Here is a 14,328-nt window from a genome sequence, read left to right as displayed (position 1 = left end):
TGCAGCCCCCAGAGGGGGCCAGTGTACCCCCTCCTCCCCCAGACCTCCAACTGCAGAGCACGTGCTGCCCCCAGAGGGGGCCATTGTACCCCCTCCTCCCCCAGACCTCCAGCTGCAGAGCACGTGCAGCCCCCAGAGGGGCCTTTGTACCCCCTCCTCCCCCCGACCTCCAGCCTGCAGAGCATGTGCAGCCCCCAGAGGGGGCCATTGTACCCCCTCCTCCCCCAGACCTCCAGCTGCAGAGCACGTGCAGACCCCAAAGGGGGCTATTGTACCCCCTCCTCCCCCAGACCTCCAGCTGCAGAGCACGTGCAGCCCCCAAAGGGGGCCATTGTACTCCCTCCTCCCCAGATCTCCAGCTGGAGAGCACGTGCAGCCTCATGACTCGGCCATTGTACCCCCTCCTCCCCCAGACCTCCAGCTGCAGAGCACGTGCACCCCCCAGAGGGGGCCATTGTACCCACTTGTCCCCCAGACCTCCAGCTGCAGAGCACGTGCAGCCCCCAGAGGGGGCCATTGTACCCACTTCTCCCCCAGACCTCCAGCTGCAGAGCACGTGCAGCCCCGAGAGGGGGATCATTGTACCCTCTCCTCCCCCAGACCTCCAGCTGCAGAGCACGTGCAGCCCCCAGAGGGGGCCATTGTACCTCCTCCTCCCCAGACCTCCAGCTGCAGAGCACGTGTAGTCCCATGAGAGGGGCCATTGTACCTCCTCCTCCCCCAGACCTCCAGCTGCAGAGCACGTGCAGCCCCCAGAGGGGGCCATTGTACCCACTTGTCCCCCAGACCTCCAGCTGCAGAGCACGTGCAGCCTCATGACTCGGCCATTGTACCCCCTCCTCCCCCAGACCTTTAGCTGCAGAGCACGTGCAGCCCCCAGAGGGGGCCATTGTACCCCCTCCTCCCCCAGACCTCCGGCTGCAGAGCACATGCAGCCCCCAGAGGGGCCATTGTACCCCCTCCTCCCCTAGACCTCCAGCTGCAGTGCACGTGCTGCCCCCAGAAGGGGCCATTGTACCCCCTCCTCCCTCAGACCTCCAGCTGCAGTGCACGTGCAGCCCCCAGAGGGGGCCATTGTACCCCCTCCTCCCCCAGACCTCCAGCTGCAGAGCACGTGCAGCCACCAGAGGGGGCCATTGTACCCCCTCCTCCCCCAGACCTCCAGCTGCAGAGCACGTGCAGCCCCAAGAGGGGGCCATTGTACCCCCTACTCCCCCAGACCTCCAGCTGCAGAGCACGTGCAGCCCCCAGAGGGGGCCATTGTACCCCCTCCTCCCCTAGACCTCCAGCTGCAGAGCAAGTTCAGCCGCCAGAGGGGGTCCTTTGTACCCCCTCCTCCCCCAGACCTTCAGCTGCACAGCACGTGCAGACCCCGGAGGGGGCCATTGTACCCCCTCCTCCCCTAGACCTCCAGCTGCAGAGCACGTGCAGCCCCCAGAGGGGGTCCATTGTACCCCCTCCTCCCCCAGACCTCCAGCTGCAGAGCACGTGCAGCCCCACGAGGGGAGCCATTGTACCCCCTCCTCCCCCAGACCTCCAGCTGCAGAGCACGTGCAGCCCCCAGAAGGGACCATTGTACCCCCTCCTTCCCCAGACCTCCAGCTGCGGAGCACGTGTAGCCCCAAGAGGGGGCCATTGTACCCCCTACTCCCCCAGACCTCCAGCTGCAGAGCACGTGCAGCCCCCAGAGGGGGCCATTGTACCCCCTCCTCCCCTAGACCTCCAGCTGCAGAGCACGTGCAGACGCCAGAGGGGGTCCTTTGTACCCCCTCCTCCCCCAGACCTTCAGCTGCACAGCACGTGCAGACCCCGGAGGGGGCCATTGTACCCCCTCCTCCCCTAGACCTCCAGCTGCAGAGCACGTGCAGCCCCCAGAGGGGGTCCATTGTACCCCCTACTCCCCCAGACCTCCAGCTGCAGAGCACGTGTAGCCCCACGAGGGGGGCCATTGTACCCTCTCCTCCCCCAGACCTCCAGCTTCAGAGCACGTGCAGCCCCCAGAGGGGGCCATTGTACCCCTCCTCCCCCAGACCTCCAGCTGCAGAGCACGTGCAGCCCCTCGAGGGGGCCATTGTACCCCCTCCTCCCCCAGACCTCCAGCTGCAGAGCACGTGCAGCCCCCAGAGGGGGCCATTGGACCCCCTCCTCCCCCAGACCTCCAGCTGCAGAGCACGTGCAGCCCCCAGAGGGGGCATTGTACCCCCTCCTCCCCAGTCCTCCAGCTGCAGAGCACGTGCAGCCCCCAGAGGGGGACATTGTACCCCCTCCTCCCTCAGACCTCCAGCTGCAGGGCACGTGCAGCCCCATGAGGGGGCCATTGTACCCCCTCCTCCCCCAGACTTCCAGCTGCAGAGCACGTGCAGCCCCACGAGGGGAGCCATTGTACCCCCTCCTCCCCCAGACTTCCAGCTGCAGAGCACGTGCAGCCCCCAGAGGGGGCCATTGTACCCCCTCCTCCCCCAGACCTCCAGCTGCAGAGCACGTGCAGCCCCAGAGGGGGCCATTGTACCCCCTCCTCCCCCAGACCTCCAGCTGCAGAGCACGTGCAGCCTCATGACTCGGCCATTTTACCCCCTCCTCCCCCAGACCTCCAGCTGCAGAGCACGTGCAGCCCCCAGAGGGGGCCATTGTACCCCCTCCTCCCCCAGACCTCCAGCTGCAGAGCACGTGCAGCCCCCACGATGGCGCCATTGTACCCCCTCCTCCCCCAGACCTCCAGCTGCAGAGCACGTGCAGCCCCACGAGGGGGCCATTGTACCCCCTCCTCCCCCAGACCTCCAGCTGCAGAGCACGTGCAGCCCCCAGAGGGGGCTATTGTACCCCTCCTCCCCCAGACCTCCAGCTGCAGAGCACGTGCAGCCCCCAGAGGGGGCCATTGTACCCCCTCCTCCCTCAGACCTCCAGCTGCAGAGCACGTGCAGCCTCATGACTCGGCCATTTTACCCCCTCCTCCCCCAGACCTCCAGCTGCAGAGCACGTGCAGCCCCCAGAGGGGGACATTGTACCCCCTCCTCCCTCAGACCTCCAGCTGCAGGGCACGTGCAGCCCCATGAGGGGGCCATTGTACCCCCTCCTCCCACAGACCTCCAGCTGCAGAGCACGTGCAGCTCCCAGAGGGGGCCATTGTACCCCCTCCTCCCCCAGACCTCCAGCTGCAGGGCACGTGCAGCCCCAAGAGGGGGCCATTGTACCCTCTCCTTCCCCAGACCTCCAGCTACAGAGCACGTGCAGCCCCCAGAGGGGACCATTGTACCCCCTCCTCCCCAAATCTCCAGCTGTAGAGCACGTGCAGCACCCAGAGGCGGCCATTGTACCCCCTCCTCCCCCGGACCTCCAGCTGCAGAGCACGTGTAGTCCCACGAGTGGGGCCATTGTACCCCCTCCTCCCCCAGACCTCCAGCTGCAGAGCACGTGCAGCCCCCAGAGGGGGCTATTGTACCCCCTCCTCCCCCAGACCTCCAGCTGCAGCGCACGTGCAGCCCCCAGAGGGGGCCATTGTACCCCCTCCTCCCTCAGACCTCCAGCTGCAGAGCACGTGCAGCCTCATGACTCGGCCATTGTACCCCCTCCTCCCCCAGACCTCCAGCTGCAGGGCACGTGCAGCCCCCAGAGGGGGACATTGTACCCCCTCCTCCCTCAGACCTCCAGCTGCAGGGCACGTGCAGCCCCATGAGGGGGCCATTGTACCCCCTCCTCCCACAGACCTCCAGCTGCAGAGCACGTGCAGCCCCCAGAGGGGGCCATTGTACCCCCTCCTCCCCCAGACCTCCAGCTGCAGGGCACGTGCAGCCCCAAGAGGGGGCCATTGTACCCCCTTCTCCCCCCGACCTGCAGCTGCAGAGCACGTGCAGCCCCCAGAGGGGACCATTGTACCCCCTCCTCCCCAAATCTCCAGCTGTAGAGCACGTGCAGCACCCAGAGGCGGCCATTGTACCCCCTCCTCCCCCGGACCTCCAGCTGCAGAGCACGTGCAGCCCCATGAGGGGGCCATTGTACCCCCTCCTCCCACAGACCTCCAGCTGCAGAGCACGTGCAGCCCCCAGAGGGGGCCATTGTACCCCCTCCTCCCCCAGACCTCCAGCTGCAGGGCACGTGCAGCCCCAAGAGGGGGCCATTGTACCCCCTTCTCCCCCCGACCTGCAGCTGCAGAGCACGTGCAGCCCCCAGAGGGGACCATTGTACCCCCTCCTCCCCCAGACCTCCAGCTGCAGAGCACGTGCAGCACCCAGAGGCAGCCATTGTACCCCCTTCTCCCCCCGACCTCCAGCCTGCAGAGCATGTGCAGCCCCCAGAGGGGGCCATTGTACCCCCTCCTCCCCCAGACCTCCAGCTGCAGAGCACGTGCAGACCCCAGACCTCCAGCTGCAGAGCATGTGCAGCCCCCAGAGGGGGGCATTGTACCCCCTCCTCCCCCAGACCTCCAACTGCAGAGCACGTGCAGCCCCCAGAGGGGGCTATTGTACCCCCTCCTTCCCCAGACCTTTAGCTGCAGAGCACGTGCAGCCCCCAGAGGGGGCCATTGTACCCCCTCCTCCCCCAGACCTCCAACTGCAGAGCACGTGCAGCTCCCAGAGGGGGCCATTGTACCCCCTCCTCCCCCAGACCTCCGGCTGCAGAGCACGTGCAGCCACAGAGGGGGCCATTGTACCCCCTCCTCCCCAGTCCTCCAGCTGCAGAGCACGTGCAGCCCCCAGAGGGGGATCAATGTACCCTCTCCTCCCCCAGACCTCCAGCTGCAGAGCACGTGCAGCCCCCAGAGGGGGCCATTGTACCTCCTCCTCCCCCAGACCTCCAGCTGCAGAGCACGTGTAGTCCCATGAGGGGGGCCATTGTACCTCCTCCTCCCCCAGACCTCCAGCTGTAGAGCACGTGCAGCCCCCAGAGGGGCCTTTGTACCCCCTCCTCCCCCAGACCTCCAGCTGCAGAGCACGTGCAGCCCCCACGAGGGGGCCATTGTACCCGCTCCTCCCCCAGACCTCCAGCTGCAGAGCACGTGCAGCCCCCAGAGGGGGTCCATTGTACCCCCTCCTCCCCTAGACCTCCAGCTGCAGAGCACGTGCAGCCACGAGAGGGGGTCATTGTACCCCCTCCTCCCCTAGACCTCCAGCTGCAGAGCACGTGTAGCCCCAAGAGGGGGCCATTGTACCCCCTCCTCCCCAGACCTCCAGCTGCAGAGCATGTGCAGCCCCCAGAGGGGGCCATTGTACCCCCTCCTCCCCCAGACCTCCAACTGCAGAGCACGTGCTGCCCCCAGAGGGGGCCATTGTACCCCCTCCTCCCCCAGACCTCCAGCTGCAGAGCACGTGTAGCCCCACGAGGGGGGCCATTGTACCCTCTCCTCCCCCAGACCTCCAGCTTCAGAGCACGTGCAGCCCCCAGAGGGGGCCATTGTACCCCCTCCTCCCCTAGACCTCCAGCTGCAGAGCACGTGCAGCCCCCAGAGGGGGCATTGTACCCCCTCCTCCCCAGACCTCCAACTGCAGAGCACGTGCTGCCCCCAGAGGGGGCCATTGTACCCCCTCCTCCCCCAGACCTCCAGCTGCAGAGCACGTGCTGCCCCCAGAGGGGGCCATTGTACCCCCTCCTCCCCCAGACCTCCAGCTGAAGAGCACGTGCAGCCCCCAGAGGGGCCTTTGTACCCCCTCCTCCCCCAGACCTTTAGCTGCAGAGCACGTGCAGCCCCCAGAGGGGGCCATTGTACCCCCTTCTCCCCCCGACCTCCAGCCTGCAGAGCATGTGCAGCCCCCAGAGGGGGCCATTGTACCCCCTCCTCCCCCAGACCTCCAGCTGCAGAGCACGTGCAGACCCCAGACCTCCAGCTGCAGAGCACGTGCAGCCCCCAGAGGGGGGCATTGTACCCCCTCCTCCCCCAGACCTCCAGCTGCAGAGCACATGCAGCCCCCAGAGGGGGCCATTATACCCCCTTATCCCCCAGACCTCCAGCTGCAGAGCACGTGCAGCCCCCAGAGGGGGCCATTGTACCCCCTCCTCCCCAGATCTCCAGCTGCAGAGCACGTGCAGCCTCATGACTCGGCCATTGTACCCCCTCCTCCCCCAGACCTCCAGCTGCAGAGCACGTGCAGCCCCCAGAGGGGGCCATTGTACCCACTTGTCCCCCAGACCTCCAGCTGCAGAGCACGTGCAGCCCCCAGAGGGGGCCATTGTACTCCCTCCTCCCCAGACCTCCAGCTGCAGAGCACGTGCAGCCCCCAGAGGGGGATCATTGTACCCTCTCCTCCCCCAGACCTCCAGCTGCAGAGCACGTGCAGCCCCCAGAGGGGGCCATTGTACCTCCTTCTCCCCCAGACCTCCAGCTGCAGAGCACGTGTAGTCCCATGAGGGGGGCCATTGTACCTCCTCCTCCCCCAGACCTCCAGCTGCAGAGCACGTGCAGCCCCCAGAGGGGGCCATTGTACCCACTTGTCCCCCAGACCTCCAGCTGCAGAGCACATGCAGCCCCCAGAGGGGGCCATTGTACCCCCTCCTCCCCAGATCTCCAGCTGCAGAGCACGTGCAGCCTCATGACTCGGCCATTGTACCCCCTCCTCCCCCAGACCTTTAGCTGCAGTGCAGAGCACGTGCAGCCCCCAGAGGGGGCCATTGTACCCCCTCCTCCCCAGACCTCCAGCTGCAGAGCACGTGCAGCCCCCAGAGGGGGCCATTGTACCCCCTCCTCCCCCAGACCTTTAGCTGCAGAGCACGTGCAGCCCCCAGAGGGGGCCATTGTACCCCCTCCTCCCTCAGACCTCCAGCTGCAGTGCACGTGCTGCCCCCAGAGGGGGCCATTGTACCCCCTCCTCCCCCAGACCTCCAGCTGCAGAGCACGTGCAGCCCCCAGAGGGGGCCATTGTACCCCTCCTCCCCCAGACCTCCAGCTGCAGAGCACATGCAGCCCCCAGAGGGGGCCATTGTACCCCCTCCTCCCCCAGACCTCCAGCTGCAGAGCACGTGCAGCCCCCAGAGGGGGGCATTGTACCCCTCCTCCCCCAGACCTCCAGCTGCAGAGCACGTGCAGCCCCCAGAGGGGGCCATTGTACCCCCTCCTCCCCAGACCTCCAGCTGCAGAGCACGTGTAGTCCCACGAGGGGGCCATTGTACCCCCTCCTCCCCCAGACCTCCAGCTGCAGAGCACGTGCAGCCCCCAGAGGGGGGCATTGTACCCCTCCTCCCCCAGACCTCCAGCTGCAGAGCACGTGCAGCCCCCAGAGGGGGCCATTGCACCCCCTCCTCCCCCAGACCTCCGGCTGCAGAGCACGTGCAGCCCCCAGAGGGGGCCATTGTACCCCCTCCTCCCCAGACCTCCAGCTGCAGAGCACGTGTAGTCCCACGAGGGGGCCATTGTACCCCCTCCTCCCCCAGACCTCCAGCTGCAGAGCACGTGCAGCCACACAAGGGGGGGGCAGTGTACCCCACCCGAGGAACAAGGTGTAATGGAACCAGCCCTGAACCTAATGTGATGAAAAATCTTTCTAATGGAACATTCCGAGCAGTTTATCCTCTGACACAATGGTTTTTTAGGCAATCCCCTCTAGTTTTCTGATGCAACATTAGTTGCGCCTAACAAACTGAAATAAAATAAAGTAACGTAAGAGAATATGTCCCAGCATAGCAAATAAGTTACATAGAGTACACAGCAACATGAGATGGGGGTAAAGGTGCATAACCAGGACAATGCACAAGGTGGCTGCAGGCAATGCCCTCTGTTGGGAAGGCCTTCAAGTGGCCACCGTGCACGTGCACCTATTGTCTGGTATTTACCGGCACTATGAGGAACCCACTCACATGTGCAAAGCTGTAAGTTGAAATAGAGCAACAACAAACATATCTTTCAGCTCCACAATACCTTTGAAACTATGCACACCTCTGCACCGACTGCCACGTAAATTTCTTCGTTCTCTGTTGGGTCTACCACAGTCAACTGCCACTCACTCTTTACATCTTGAGCTGGGTTTGGGTTATATTTTAGATATAATTAATCTCGCTCCACTTTTGATGTGGATTAAGCTTTGGCTTAATCCGAATCTTGGCCTTAATCATAGGATAATCAAAGACTGTCTTATGTTAGATCACAGGAGGGATATCCAGTGGCTGTCATATGTCGAGTCCTTGGCCGCAAGTCTGGGACGCCCTGAAATCTTTACCAGCCCAGAATCCCTGTGTAAAGCAGATTTGTTGTGGGTTAAGAACAATTTCATCAGATTACGTATGGCCGAGCGTGAAGCGGATGAATTATGTAAACCCTCTGTGAGGGCTCATGTATTGATAACCCCATCTTTTGAGTTGGCTCCTTATTTGGCAGTGGTCACTAATTCTTTTCATAGGTGGCTACTGTCCAAATTCCGTTTTAACCAAATTTATATGGTTCTGCGGGACGAGAAAGACTGGTGTAAGCTCGAGGACTCGTCCCCATGCAAATGTGATGGTTTTTCCCCTCAGGATAATGCACATTTTTTGTTCTTCTGTTCCTTTTATCACGAACCCCGTACTCGATATTTAAAATCAATTCTGAGGGAGTTGGGCTTCACGCAGTACAAGCCTGCGCTGCTATATTTACAGATGTTGCATTCCCCTTTGATTATGTATTGCACCGCTAGTTTTTTGGCTGCATCTGTTAGATGTAAGAGATCAAGGTTAAGATTGGATTCACAACTGAGGATAGATACTTGAATTCATGTTTACTGTAATGTTGAGTGCAAACTGCAAAGAATTCTGTGTAAATAATGCCTTTTTAACTTGTTTTTTAAATTCTATCTACTGCTTAATACTGTATTAACTGTTTTTAAGATATATGAACGTATGATATTTGTTGTAGAATACTTTTATGATTTTAATTAATCGAATAAAGTGGACTTTGACTTTGACTTTGACTTTGACTGCCACGTACACATCATACGGGACTCCTGCAGCCTTCAGAGCAATTCTGAAGGGGTGAGACAAGGCTCTTTCTATGGCCAGAAGGAGTGGTCATAGAAACATCAGTTATCCAGCAGGAGCTGGGCATGTCTTCTAATACAAAGCAGATATTTCCCTATTTTAGTTTTTTGCAAGACACAGCTTTACAGAAATAAAGATAAGACCTCAGCGATTTCCAGGGACAAGAAAGTAAACATTTTTTTTAAGTTGTGTCAGTTAAAAGTATCACTACCTAAAAAACCACCAGCGTGGAACGTCATCAGAATCCCGTGTGGTCTCAGGGTACAGGTATAACGGCACGCTGCACTCTGGGGTGTGTGGACTGAGTGACACCACACAGCCAAGGAACTTTAAGTGAAAACTGGCTTAAACTAAAGGTGCCTCAAAGATAAAAGCAGCAGAGGTATTTCGAAGCACTTTGAAACATCTGCACTGGGCCCAGTGGCACTATAAAAAATAAAGGAATTAATAAATTAATCTAAAAAATGACCCATGTTGGACAGGCCTCGTGGCCGGGCTGTCCCCTCCCCGCATGGCGGGTCGCGGACCCCTGCACCTCCTGTTCCCCGGACCAGAACCACTCCCTGCAACCCGCCGGGGCAACCTCCGGCCCTTCCCCGACAGAACCCTGGCTCCTGAACCCCACCGTAGCGGCTGGCGCGGGTCCTTTCCAGAACCCCTGTCCCCGGCCCAGCCGCCATTTTGGACACTACTCGACCAGGCCTCGTGGCCTCGGGTCGACCTCGGCCTCGGGCCCAGCCAGGCCCCGACATCGAGGCACCACCATCCCCCCAGGGGGTGAAGAGACCACTTGGCAAGTCAATGGGAGAAGGAGTGTCAACGGCTCCCCTCCGCCAGGTGTCGATCGCCCCCAGCCTCCCTGGGCGCTGGCTCCACCCCCCTGCTGGGTGTCTGGACTCCCTCATCCCGGACCTCCCGACCTCCAAGTGTGAGGGTCCGGACATCAAAGGGCGCCAGACCTATAACTGGGGCAGCTCCAGAGCAGGAAGGCAGTTGTATCCTGGAGTCGAGAGACACCGAGACGAACTCATCCTTGGAGGCCTGCTGGCGCTGCCGCGGCTCCTCTTCGTGAACCCTCTTGAAGGCATGCTGGCGCTGCCGCGGCTCAACCTTTCGTGAAACCATCTTGAAGGCCTGCTGGCGCTGCCGCGGCTCCTATTCGTGAAACCATCTTGAAGGCCTGCTGGCGCTGCCGCGGCTCAACCTTCCGTGAACCACCTTGAAGGCCTGCTGGCGCTGCCGCGGCCCCTACCTACGAACCCACCAGCTCGAGGATTGTGAGCTCCACACCTACCACCCCCGTACCTGTCCGGTACTGAGACTGTCCCGCTACCCTTTTCCCCAAAGAGACTAGAACCGACAGGATCCTCGTATCCTGGTCCTGCTGTACCGTCAAATACCTTGCTTAAAGATATATAAAAGTGTGCAGAACTCATCCCTGTGTGGTGTCTATCTGTGGGGGGAAAGTTACCTGGCTGTACGATTACCTGAGAGGACCCTCACCGGAGGCCTTTCCCCCCTGTACTCGGCCGACCCTCCGGGTCTCCGTCTAACATTGGTGGCAGCGGTGGGATCCGAGCCGACGCATAATCGTACAGAGAGTAACTCACCCCACGACACACAGCCACCATGACGACAAAGGAGAGTGGAACAACGGAAAAATTTCAGATGGAAAAGCTGGAGGAATACAGCCACAAAGAACTAAAGCAATTTTGCATAGAGCTGGGCATTGCTGCCACGGGACTGAGCACGAAAGATGACCTCAAGCACGCCTTAGAAACTTGGGCGGAGACGGAAACATCCCCACCCCAAAATCAAAGCCTCGAAACCATCGAAACGAGTGCCAACCCTGCAGACGAAAGAAGATCGGGCCTCTCGTCCGAAGAGGCCCGAGAACGGGAGAAAAGCCGGCTCCACGAATTGGAGCTGGCTCGACTCCGCTTAGATGGAGAACTCAAATTGGCAGAACAAAAAATAACACTCAAACATTTACGGCTCAGGGAAGAACGAGAAGAGAAAAAGAGCCAGAGGGAGCTGGAAGAAAAAAGACTAGCCTACGAGCATGAGCGCAACTTGAAGGAGCTAGAAATTCGACGGCAGAACAAAGACCTCGGCGTCTCCGGGTACCAGAGCCCCACTGCTCCGACGGACCCCAAGGTCCACATCCCCAAGGACGTCGTCCGGGAATACTACCGGAACGATGATATCCAGCAATGGTTTAAAGCCTACGAGGTAGCAATGACCTCCCACCGAATTCCACGGAGCGACTGGGGAGCCGGGCTATGGGGTAAATTCGTTAACGAAGGAAGAGACGCCCTGCTGCAACTCCCTGACCACCAGATGACATCCTACGACCACATGAAGGCCGCCCTCCTCACTCGCTATGGGCTCACGCCCGAGATGTACCGGCAGAGATTTCGGGACTGCAAACGAATCCCTGGTACAACTTGGGTGGAGTATGTGAACTTTTTTAGCCGAGCCTTTGAGGGATGGATCAAGGGCAGCCAGGCCACCACCTATAAGCAATTATTCGACCTTATTGTATGGGAGCACCTCTCCAATAATTGCTTTGTTGAACTAAGACAGCACCTCCTGGATAGTAAACTGACAGAACCTCGGAAACTCGCCATGGAAGCAGACCGATGGGAAAGCACCCGAGTCCCTCGAAACTGGCCCAGCAAGCAAAAGAGAGCCTCCCAAGGGCCCCACCGGCCACGGGGAGGAGGAGGAGGCCAGGGTCGGGGCCGGGACACCTTCACGGTGCCCTCCACAAGCAACCCCCCTCCCCCGGCCGGAAGAGGTAGCCCTCCAACGCGACCAGGTTTCCGCGCCAACGTTACCTGCCACAAATGCCAGCGACCCGGCCACTACGCCAATGATCCCAACTGCCCGAAAAATCAGAGTCCCATGAACCGCCAGATCACCGCCGCCGCTCTGGGAGAAGAGCCAGGGCAAGAAGACGCTGAAGAGTTCGAGCTGTACCAGCCCGAGTGGGAACCAACTGCCATGTCCCTGGTCTGTCTAGGAGAGAGGGACATGGTCCCGCGGGCGCCCATCCCCGCCAACACGCAGAAATACAGCCAGTGGGTCACAATCAATGGACGCCGGGCGGAAGCCCTCCGTGACACAGGGGCCAGTGTGACCGCAGTCCGCTGCCACCTGGTGACCCCGGACCAGATCCTACCGAACGTACTTTGTCCAGTGCGGTCGGCAGACAACTCCGAAAGCCTGTGCCAGATGGCCCGCATCCCCTTTGAGTGGGGGGGGGGTGTCCGGCATGCTAAAAGTAACTGTCCGCGACGATGCCCCGGTGGACTGCCTTCTGGGGAACGACTTCGAAAGCTCTCCCTGGTCAGGCATTGAGCGGAGGGAACACCTGGGGATGCTTGGTCTCCCTGAATGGGTCTGCGTAACGACCCGATCCATGGCCGCCCGCGCCATCCTCAGCCAAGAGGAACCAGAGTGGCCCGAGCCTCCCCCGCCGATTGTCACCGAAGAAACCACCCCAGAGCCTGGTCCCCCGGGGTCCGACAACGAAGAACGGGGTCAACCCCAAGACCTCCCGGAGCTGGCCCAGTGGCACCAAGAAGGTGGCCCCACTCGAGAACAGTTCCGCCAGGAACAAAGAGCGTGTCCCTCCCTCGAGGGCCTCCGACAACAAGCCATAGCCCAGAACGCAGGAGATACATCGGGGGCCCACTGGATCTACTGGGACAACGAGCTGCTCTACAGTGAGCAAAAGATCGCCGAGCTTGGAGCCAGCCGGGTGTTGGTGGTCCCCCTACGATTCAGAGACTTCCTACTGAACTTGGCACACGACGTGCCTCTTGCCGGGCACCTGGGGCAGGACAAGACGTACAGCCGCCTGGTGACCCACTTCTACTGGCCGAAGATGCGGAACAATGTAGCGAACCACTGCCGGGCCTGCCCCACCTGCCAGGCCAGCGGGAAAAGCGGTCGAAAACTGAAGGTCCCCCTGCAACCCTTTCCCATCGTCACCACCCCCTTTGAGCGGGTGGGAATAGACATTGTGGGGCCCCTGGAGCCACAGACAACACAGGGACACCGGTTCATCCTTGTCCTGGTGGACCATGCCACCCGCTATCCCGAGGCCATACCTCTCCGGACCGTGACGGCGCCCATGGTGGGCCGAGCCCTGATGGGGATCTTCTCGCGGGTGGACTTCCCCCGAGAAGTCGTCAGTGACAGGGGCACAAACTTTATCTCCAAGTACATTAAGTCCCTATGGCAACAGTGCGGGGTCACCTACAAATTCACGACCCCCTATCACCCGCAAGGGAACGGACTAGTAGAACGATTTAACCGCACCCTCAAAGGGATGATCATGGGTCTGGAAGAACCCCTACGTCGCCAATGGGACGTGCTACTCCCGTGCCTCATGTTTGCCTACAGGGAGGTCCCCCAGAAATCCCTGGGCTTCAGTCCGTTCAAACTCTTGTATGGACACCCCATCCGGGGCCCCCTCAGCCTAGTCAAAGAAGGATGGGAGGTGGCCCCACAGAAGACTCCCCCTGATGTATATAAGTACCTCTTGACTCTCCGTAACCAGACCCAGCGGTTCAGGGAACTCGCCAAAGCCAACCTCGAAGCCAGCCAAGAGGACATGAAGCGCTGGTATGATCAGAATGCCTCATCCATCGAGTTCGAGCCGGGACAACAGGTCTGGGTGATGTCCCCGGTTGAACCTTGTGCCCTCCAGGACAAATGGACAGGACCCTTCAAAGTGGTGGAGCGCAAGGGCCCCGTCACCTACCTGGTGGACCTGGAGTCCCCCCGAAACCCCCTGCGGGTCCTCCACACCAACAGACTCAAGCCCCACTTTGTACGCTCCGAACTTAGCTTCCTGATGGCCACCGACAGTGGGGCTGAAGAAGACTCCGAGCCACTCCCCGATCTCCTGAAAACGCTCGAGAAAGACGGCTCCGTGGAGGGAGTCCACCTCTCCGAGGCCCTGTCCCCAGCGCAACGCCAAGACTGCCGAGAACTGCTACTACAGTTTGCCGACCTATTCTCCCTCATCCCTGGGGTCACCCCCTGGTGCCTCAACGACGTTGACACCGGGGATAGCCCCCCTATCCGACACAGGGCGTACAGGGTGCCTGATCGAGTACGCACCTGCATCCAGTCGGAAGTCTCCAAGATGCTAGCTCTGGAAGTGATCGAGCCGTCCGACAGCCCCTGGGCCAGCCCAGTCGTGTTGGTCCCCAAGGCCGCCGCCCCGGGCGTCGCCCCCGAGCTCAGGTTCTGTGTAGACTATCGGGGTCTGAACGCCGTCACCAGGACCGACGCTCACCCCATTCCCCGGGCAGATGAGCTGATCGACCGCATGGGAGCCGCCCGCTACCTGAGCATCTTCGATTTGACAGCGGGCTA

The sequence above is a fragment of the Lissotriton vulgaris genome, unplaced genomic scaffold (assembly GCF_964263255.1).
Source record: "Lissotriton vulgaris unplaced genomic scaffold, aLisVul1.2 SCAFFOLD_3943, whole genome shotgun sequence".
In the NCBI taxonomy this organism is placed as follows: domain Eukaryota; kingdom Metazoa; phylum Chordata; class Amphibia; order Caudata; family Salamandridae; genus Lissotriton; species Lissotriton vulgaris.
The sequence above is the reverse complement of the archived record's forward strand: the minus strand, read 5'-3'. Positions refer to the sequence as shown.